Consider the following 9,645-nt stretch of genomic DNA (forward strand, 5'->3'; position numbering starts at 1 on the left):
AAATCTATTCCTTTCTTGATAAGCTTAGCAGAAAGTACAGCAGGAGGAGAGCTGCTAGTTCATTTTAGCAAGAAGATTCATCTTGCTAATATCCAATACTGGAGAAAATTCTTGTGTTGCTAACATTGGCAACTTGCACTTAAGCTGATTGCAAAACTCATTTCTTGATGACTGGAAGGTAGTACAACAAACAAGGGTAACTTCAGGCTCATCCCTCCTTGATGTAGACTTTTTTCATGCTAAAGTAGGCTATAAGGTTATCAGCCCTTGACCAATCTGAACATATGTGAGCCTTAGTCAAAGAATATTTTTTTAATGTTTTAAGCGCAAAACCACTAAGAGAGAAACTTCACTGGCTTCCACTAAAGGAATGCATTGCGTTCAAGATCTGCACGTTGGTACACAAAATTATTCATGCAGACGCCCCAATCTACATGCTAAACCTCGTAGACCTACCTCCCAGAAACGCCACAAGATCGTCCCATAAATTTCTCAACCTGCACTACCCCAGCCGCAAAGGACTTAAATACAATATGATGAACGCCACTACCTTCTCTTACAAGAGCACGCAGATATGGAATGCATTACCTACAGACCTAAAAGCAATCAAAGAAACATCTATCTTTCTGAAATCTCTGAAAACATTCTTCTTCAACAAGGCCTACAATGAGAACTTATAACCTCACTAAGTCCACTCAACTATGAGTGCACACCTCCTATAATTACCCTAACAACTCTCTTCCCTCACCCCTTCCTAAGCACTACACATTACTAATTGTATCCGATAACCTGTTATGACAATGTTATCAAATCTATGTAAGCCACATTGAGCCTGCAAATAGATAGGGGAATGTGGGATACAAATGCAATAAATAATAATAATAAATAATTACCAAGTGAATCAACTCCTGACACATATTTGAATTTGCTAGTTGTACTGCATAATATAAAATAAGGGAGAATAGTTATAAGTGTACAAGTGCATAATATTTCTTCCAAGACCTTTCTAACTGCCTGTTCTTGCACTTCAAGATAGGGAGGTCCTCACAACTATGGTACTCATTTACTTAGCGGTAAGCATCCCTTTTTCAAGAGGGTGATCAATAGCTTGCTTCCATATCATCAAGCTGATCAATCCATAGACTGGTGGGTTGTGTCCATCTACCAGCAGGTGGAGATAGAGAGCAAACTTTTGCCTCCCTATATGTGGTCATGTGCTGCCGGAAACTCCTCAGTATGTTCTCTATCTCAGCAGGTGGTGGTCACACACAGCAGCAGCTCTGGCTAGGCCTCCAAGCCTAATTTTTAGGTTTTGTTGAGTGCCTGGGGTTGAGGGCTCTTTTGAGCAAGTGCAAACCTGGTGGTGCCAGGTCCCTCCTTTTCTCCCCCCTCCCGCTGGCTCCGTTAAAAAAAAAAAAAAAAAAAAATTTTGAACGTCCTTAAAGGCGTTTATTTCGACGTTTATTTAAGCATCTATTGCAGCTACTCACTGGGACACCAGGTCGTTACAACTCGGAGCGGACAGCAGGTAATTTTTACCTTTTTATAGCGGGCTGGGGGTTCCCCGATTCTTCTCCTCGTGGCATATGGCGTCGGAGGGCGAGGGCGCAAAGGGTCGCTCCCCGGGTCGCTTGAGCGCTTCTAGAGGGGATGCGGGGGTCTTAAAGCCTGATTCGCCCTTGTTGGGTGACAGTTTCGTGACCGATGAATGTCCCGGTCCTTCCTCCGGCGTGGCGGTTTTTCCCGCCATAAACGCCCATCCCCCGCTCCTCGCCTCCGCCATCTTGGCCGGCCACGCGGCTCGGACGGCTTCTTCTTGGGCCGCCCTTGAGGTTGGAGACATTAATGCCATGAACGCCCTTAATTTGGGCGACGGCACAGAAGCGGCTAAAGTTAAGAGCCGTTCTTCCCGCGCGGCTCCTTCGCGGAGTTTCGCGCTGGACGCCATTTTGGATGCGCAGCATGTCTCTCCCCCGCTATTGCGAGCGCCGGTTGAGGGTGCGTCTAGGGCTGTTGCCCAGGCTGCGGAAGTGCACAGTCTGGGGGGTTTCTCCCCCGAGTTTGTTTTGCTGCTGCATCAGGCCTTCCTCATGCACAACGCTGCCCCTGCTCCCTCGTCTGGTAAAGAGGTTGAGGTTCCCAGAGGTAAACGCCCTCGGGTTGATTCCCAGGCCTTGGAGGAATTTGTCTCCTCCGATGTAGATGAGGGCAGCGTGTCTGAGGTCTCCCAACGGTCCTTTGCGGATTCCTTGGAGGAGACGGATCCCCGCTCGGATGGAGCGGATGACCCCTCTGCAGCGCGGCTTTTTAGCCCAGAGGATTTGCCCAACCTGTTGTTACAGGCCATGGACACTTTGAAGATTTCCTCTCCGGAGGACGTCTCTCCCTCAGCCCCTGTTGGCTCTGCCATTATGCTGGGGACGAAGCGCCTGCCTAGAACCTTCCACGTGCATGATGCCATGCACACCTTAATTTCGGCTCAATGGGATGTCCCAGAAGCGAGCCTTAAAGTGGCTAGGGCTATGTCCCGCCTCTATCCTTTGGCTGTGAGTGAACGTGAGGCCTATCTGTGGCCTACCGTGGATTCTTTAATCACTGCGGTGACTAAGAAAACGGCGTTGCCGGTGGAAGGTGACACGGCCCTAAAGGACGCCCAAGACAGAAGATTGGAGGCGGCCTTAAGGTCGTCCTTTGAGGCGGCTGCTTTAAGTTTGCAGGCCTCAGTTTGCGGCTCCTATGTGGCCAGGGCGTGCCTGACTATGGTGCAGCGGGCTTCCCCCTCGGATCATTCCTTGAGGGCTGATTGGCCGGCCCTGGAATCGGGCTTAGCCTATTTGGCAGACTTGCTGTATGATGTCTTGAGGGCCTCAGCAAAAGGCTTGGCTCAGACAATCTCTGCGCGGCGGTGGCTTTGGCTGAAACATTGGTCTGCTGACCACGCCTCTAAATCCCGCCTGGCTAGGTTGCCTTTTAAAGGCAAGCTGCTCTTTGGGGTCGAGCTGGACAAAATCGTGACCGATCTCGGCACGTCTAAGGGCAAGAAATTACCAGAGGTCAGGGCTCGGGCTAGTACTCGTCCCGGTACCTCCAGAGGACGGTTGCAGGAAGCCCGTCGGTACCGCCCGGGCAAGTCGGGTTCCTCTGCCCCCTCTTCCTTCACGAGGAATTTCTCCCCCAAGCAGCATTCCTTTCGCAGAGACCGCCGTCCCGGAGGTGCTCCCTCCAGTCCTCCCCCAGGGTCTCGTACCCAATGACGGGGTCTTGGTCCACGCCCCAGTGCAGATTGGAGGACGGCTGTCCTCGTTTCTGGGCGAGTGGACCACAATAACTTCAGACGCATGGGTGCTGGAAGTCATCAGAGACGGCTACAAACTAGAGTTCTGCCGACCCTTAAAAGCCGGGTTTGTACTCTCTCCCTGCAAGTCTCCGGTCAAAGCTGTGGCAGTGCAGCAGACCTTGGACAATCTGATCCGCCTGGGCGCGGTCGTTCCGGTGCCAGAAAGTCAGCTTGGCAAGGGACGTTACTCCATTTACTTTGTGGTACCAAAGAAAGGAGGTTCTGTCCGGCCTATCCTCAACCTCAAAGGGGTCAATCGGGCCTTGAAAGTGCGGCACTTTCGCATGGAGACTCTCCGCTCTGTTATAGCGGCAGTGAAGGCAGGAGAGTTCCTGGCATCCTTGGACAGCAAGGAAGCGTACCTGCATATTCCCATCTGGCCTCCTCATCAACGCTTTCTGCGTTTTGCAGTCCTGGGCCGACACTTCCAGTTCAGAGCCCTCCCTTTCGGGTTGGCTACTGCTCCGCGGACCTTTTCCAAAGTAATGGTGGTCATCGCGGCCTTCCTACGAAAGGAAGGGGTACAAGTCCATCCTTATCTGGATGACTGGTTGATCCGAGCCCCCTCTTATGCAGAGTGCGGCAAAGCTGTGGACCGGGTAGTTGCTCTTTTGAGCTCCCTGGGATGGATCATCAACTGGGAGAAGAGCCAGCTGCGCCCGACTCAGTCCCTGGAGTACCTGGGAGTTCGATTTGACACCCAAGTGGGCAGAGTGTTCCTGCCAGACAATCGGATTGTCAAACTTCAGGCTCAGGTGGACCAGTTCCTAGTAGCCTCTCCCCTTCGGGCTTGGGACTATGTGCAGCTGTTGGGCTCTATGACGGCCACGATGGAAGTTGTGCCCTGGGCCAGGGCTCATATGAGACCACTTCAACACTCTTTGCTGCAGCGCTGGACTCCGATGTCGGAGGATTATGCTGTGCGCCTTCCCTTGGACCCAGCAGTGCGCAAGGCGCTGAGCTGGTGGATGCAGACAGACAAGTTGTCTGCGGGAATGCCTCTGGTGACCCCAGAGTGGATTGTCGTCACGACGGACGCCTCGTCGGGCTGGGGAGCCCACTGCTTGGGAAGGACAGTGCAGGGGCTCTGGTCTCCTGCAGAGGCAAAGTGGTCTATCAACCTCCTGGAACTCAGAGCCATTCGGTTGGCGCTTTTGGAGTTCATCCCGGTACTGGTGTTGAAGCCTGTACGGGTCCTGTCGGACAATGCCATGGCTGTGGCCTATGTCAACCGCCAGGAAGGTACCAAGAGCGCCCCTCTAGCCAAGGAGGCTATGAATCTTTGCCAGTGGGCGGAAGCGAACCTGGAGCAGCTTTCAGCGGCCCACATTGCCGGAGTCATGAATGTCAAGGCGGACTTTCTGAGTCGCCATACCTTGGAGCCCGGAGAGTGGCAGCTATCTGCTCAGGCGTTCTTGGACATCACGAAGCGCTGGGGCCAGCCGAGCCTAGATCTGATGGCGTCATCGGCCAATTGCCAAGTGCCGCGCTTTTTCAGCAGAGGACGGGACCCTTGATCCCTGGGAGTAGATGCTCTTCTCCAACAGTGGCCGACACAAGAGCTTCTCTATGTGTTCCCGCCCTGGCCCATGTTGGGCAGGGTGCTAGACCGGGTGGCAAAGCATCCCGGCAGGGTAATCCTGGTGGGTCCGGATTGGCCCAGGCGTCCCTGATATGCGGACTTGATCAGGCTCTCAGTCGACGATCCTCTGCGGCTGCCAGTGGAGCAGGGCCTGTTACATCAGGGTCCCGTGGTGATGGAGGATCCCTCCCCCTTTGGTCTTACGGCCTGGCTATTGAGCGGCAGCGTCTGAGGAAGAAGGGCTTCTCAGACAAGGTCATCGCCACTATGCTGAGAGCGAGGAAGCGCTCTACTTCTACTGCTTACGCCAGGGTTTGGCGTATCTTTGCAGCGTGGAGTGAAGCAGGCTCACTTTCTCCCTTCACTGCTCCAATTGCTTCAGTGTTGGCGTTCCTGCAAGAAGGTCTGGAGAAAGGCCTGTCGCTCAGTTCCCTTAAAGTCCAGGTAGCGGCTCTGGCTTGCTTCAGGGGCCGCCTGAAGGGTGCTTCCCTGGCTTCGCAGCCAGATGTGGTGCGCTTTCTCAAGGGAGTTAATCACCTGCGCCCTCCTCTGCACTCAGTGGTGCCTGCGTGGAATCTCAACCTGGTACTAAGAGCATTGCAGAAGCTGCCTTTTGAACCCTTGTCGAGGGCATCTCTGAAAGACCTGACGTTGAAAGCAGTCTTTTTGGTGGCTATCACTTCAGCCAGAAGAGTTTCCGAGCTCCAGGCGCTCTCATGTCGAGAGCCTTTTCTGCAGTTCACTGAGGCAGGAGTGACTATTCGCACAGTGCCTTCCTTCCTGCCCAAGATTGTTTCTCGCTTCCATGTGAATCAGCAGCTCTGTCTCCCTTCCTTTCGTAGGGAGGACTACCCAGAGGAGTACTCTGCTCTTAAATATCTGGATGTGAGACGAGTCATCATCAGATACTTGGAAGTGACCAATGATTTCCGGAAATCGGATCATCTGTTTGTCCTGTTTGCAGGTCCTCGTAAGGGTCTGCAGGCTGCTAAGCCTACAGTGGCAAGATGGGTCAAGGAAGCCATTGCAGCGGCTTATGTGGCCGCGGGGAAGGTGCCGCCTATCCAGCTGAAGGCTCACTCCACGAGAGCTCATGCGGCCTCGATGGCAGAGGCCGGATCCGTCTCCTTGGAAGAGATATGCAAGGCGGCAACTTGGGCTTCGGCTCATACATTCTCCAAGCATTACCGTTTGACTGTGGCTGCACGGGCAGAGGCCCGGTTTGGAGCTTCAGTGTTGAGGTCAGGGATTTCAATGTCCCGCCCTGGGTGAGTACTGCTTCGGTACATCCCACCAGTCTATGGATTGATCAGCTTGATGATATGGAAGGTAAAATTATGTATAATCATACCTGATAATTTTCTTTCCATTAATCATAGCTGATCAATCCATAGCCCCTCCCAGATATCTGTACTGTTTTTATTCTGGTTGCATTTCAGGTTCAAGTTTAGTCTTCAGTTACTTCAGAAAGACTTCGTGTTCAAGTTTTTTCACTTGGATTCTTCAAGAGTTAAGACGAGTTTGTGTTACAGTGAGCTGCTGCATTCCTCTCCCCTCCGTTTTACGGGGCTGGATTGAGACTTAAAATTCTGCCGGCACTCCCTCCCGCTTCGTGCGGCTGTAGGGCAGCTTTGTACCCTCCCGCTTCGGCGGTGTTAGGGTCAGTCAGCTCCTCCCGCGGTTGCGGTTGCAGGATAAGCCAGATCCCCCCGCATCGGCGGGTGTGGTGTCCCTCCCCCGCTCCGCGGGGATGAGCTGGACGGATTCCCCTCCCCCACTTGTGTGGGGATGAGCTGGGTTAATTCCCCTCCCCCGTTTCGGCGGTGGTGAGCTGGGCAGAGTGTCCCTTCGTGGGTGTAATTCTCTAAGTGCTGAGTCCTGCGGATGGAGCTTTGATATCGACATACTGAGGAGTTTCTGGCAGCACATGACCACATATAGGGAGGCAAAAGTTTGCTCTCTATCTCCACCTGCTGGTAGATGGACACAACCCACCAGTCTATGGATTGATCAGCTATGATTAATGGAAAGAAAATTATCAGGTATGATTATACATAATTTTACCTTGGGTCATCAAAGATTAGAGAGGAAACCATCCCTAAGCATATTGTTAATATATCCATGAATGACACCCTTTGTGAATAATTAATTGTCCTGTCTCTCTTCCTATTTGCAGAATACACTGGGGTTGCAATTTAAAACTTTTATGAAAAATCCTGCCATGGGATACAAACCCATGCCTGCTCATAGGAATGTCTCTTTAAATAGAGGGTAAACTTGGTACCTATATACAGGCTCTGTCCATGTAATTTCTATCTGTTACATGAGGTGGACAGTTTTCCAAATCCCATTTCTGAGTGTAAAGCATGATTTTACCTGCAGAAATTTATTTGAAAATTACCTTTCATGTGGCAAAGTAGAGGTTTTTAGTAATTAATCTTAAATCTGACACTAGAGCAGCATGTTCAAACTTCCTAAGACTTGCATGGCCCATCTATTCTGCTCAACAATATACGGAGCTGTCCCAGCCATCCATGTTTGAACACTAGGGGCCTGATATTTAGTGCTATTTAACCAGCCAGGAATGGATCTTGGCTGGTTAAAGAGCTTGTAGCCAGTAAGTGCTAATATTCAGCGTGAGATTGCCGGTTATCTCTGCTGAATATTAGCGATTAGCAGCTAGCCAAGCATCTTCCCTGGTTTAGGTCTAAATATGTGTTTTAGTCAGCTAATTTGAGCGGTTAAAAATAGACCTGTTATTTAAGCAGCTTATCTTTAACTGCTATTAACTAGCTAGTGCTGAATATTTGCTTAGCCAGTTAAGTTGCACGGTCCAGTCACCGGATATGGACCGGCATTGAATATCCAGGGTCAGCACTGCTAGCAGCAGCTAACTGCGTTGCCTGCCACCTGATGAATATTGGGGTAGTTGTTAAGTCTCCACCAGGCCAACTATATAGATGGCCAAACATAATGGAGATTATAATCATTTCTCTATATCATTTATTTATTTGTAACACTTATACCCCGTGTTTTCCCACTTATTAGCAGGTTCAATGCGGCTTACATAGAATATCAGGTTTACAAAGTGACATAGAAAGGATATGGCTGTAATATAGTAGATAAAAGAGGTGATCGTTTAGATGAGGGTAGGTAAGGGAGGAGGATGGTAGAGGTAGGGGAGTGGGAGGAGGGTGTGTATTGGGATTAGCATGTTGTTAAGTGTGGGAGAAAGTAGGGAGGGGTAGGAATATGGATGTACTTAGGACTAAATAGGGAAGCATATTCCAGGTTCAGTCTTCATAGTCTGATCAGGGTAGCGCAGATGGACTCATAGTTTGTTGGGTCATTTGTGTAGGCTTGCTCGAAAAGGTAAGTTTTTAGTAACTTCCGGAAGGGTAGATGATCAGTGACTATTCGAATGGATCTTGGTAAGGCGTGCCGAGTTGGCTGCCTATAACGGAGAAGTTGGATGCCTAATATGTTTTGTACTTAAGTCCTTTGCAATTGGGAAGATGTAAGTTGAGATAGGTTCGAGAGGATTTAGAGCCGTTTCTAGCTGAAAGGTCAATCAGATTGTACATGTAACCTGGGGTTTCTCAAATCACGACATACCAAATCACGACTGCCGTGTTTTGGGCAGTTTGAAGTTTCTTCAGGATGAGAGCCAACTTTTCAAAATTATCAGGGGTGCTAAGCCCAGTGGAAATAACCACTCCCTGGACATGTACAAGGAATTTTCTCAGTATTGGGGGTGCTCAAGCACCACATAGCCGGCTCCTTTGTCTCTAATATCACCAAAATTTGTCCTTTCCTTTCTGAGCACACTACCAAAACCCTTATCCACACTCTTATCACCTCTTGCTTAGACTATTGCAACTTGCTTCTCACAGGTCTCCCACTAAGCCATCTTTCTCCCCTTCAATCTGTTCAAAATTCTGCTGCATGACTTCTATTCCGCCAGTGTTGCTATGCCCATATTAGCCCTCTCCTCAAGTCACTTCATTGGCTCCCTATCTGTTTCAGCATGCAATGCTTGATTAGCTTTCGAAGGTTGCCCTTCGTCAGGTCGGAAATAAGCAAATGTGGTAGTAGATAGTATATATAAGTGAATATATACTATCTGCTACCACATTTGCTTATTTCCGATCTGAGGAAGAAGGGCAACCTTCGAAAGCTAATCAAGAAATGTATTAAGTTATGTCCAATAAAAAAAGGTATCATCTTATTTTCTTTTCCATGTTTTATTTTGTTTGATTTCTATTGATAACCTTAAGAGTGGACTAACACGGCTACCACACCCCTCTACTTAAGCATGCAATTCAAACTCCTCTTATTGACTTACAAGTGCATTTACTCTGCAGCTCCTCAGTACTTCTTATCTCTCCCTACACTCCTCCCCAGGAACTCCGTTCATTGGGTAAATCTCTCTTATCTGTACCCTTCTACTGCCAACTCCAGACTCCGTTCCTTTTATCTTGCTGCACCATATGCCTGGAATAGGCTTCCTGAGCCAGTACGTCAAGCTCCATCTCTGGTCGTCTTCAAATCTAGGCTAAAAGGCCACGTTTTTTATGTTGCTTTTAACTCCTAATCTCTATTCACTTGTACAGGACTCATGTATGTTTTATCTTTCCCGTCTTATTAATTCTCTTGTCCCTTATTTGTCCTGATTAGATTGTAAGCTCTTTTGAGCAGGGACTGTCTCTTCGTGTTCAAGTGTCCA

Source organism: Microcaecilia unicolor, chromosome 13, assembly GCF_901765095.1.
Source record: "Microcaecilia unicolor chromosome 13, aMicUni1.1, whole genome shotgun sequence".
In the NCBI taxonomy this organism is placed as follows: domain Eukaryota; kingdom Metazoa; phylum Chordata; class Amphibia; order Gymnophiona; family Siphonopidae; genus Microcaecilia; species Microcaecilia unicolor.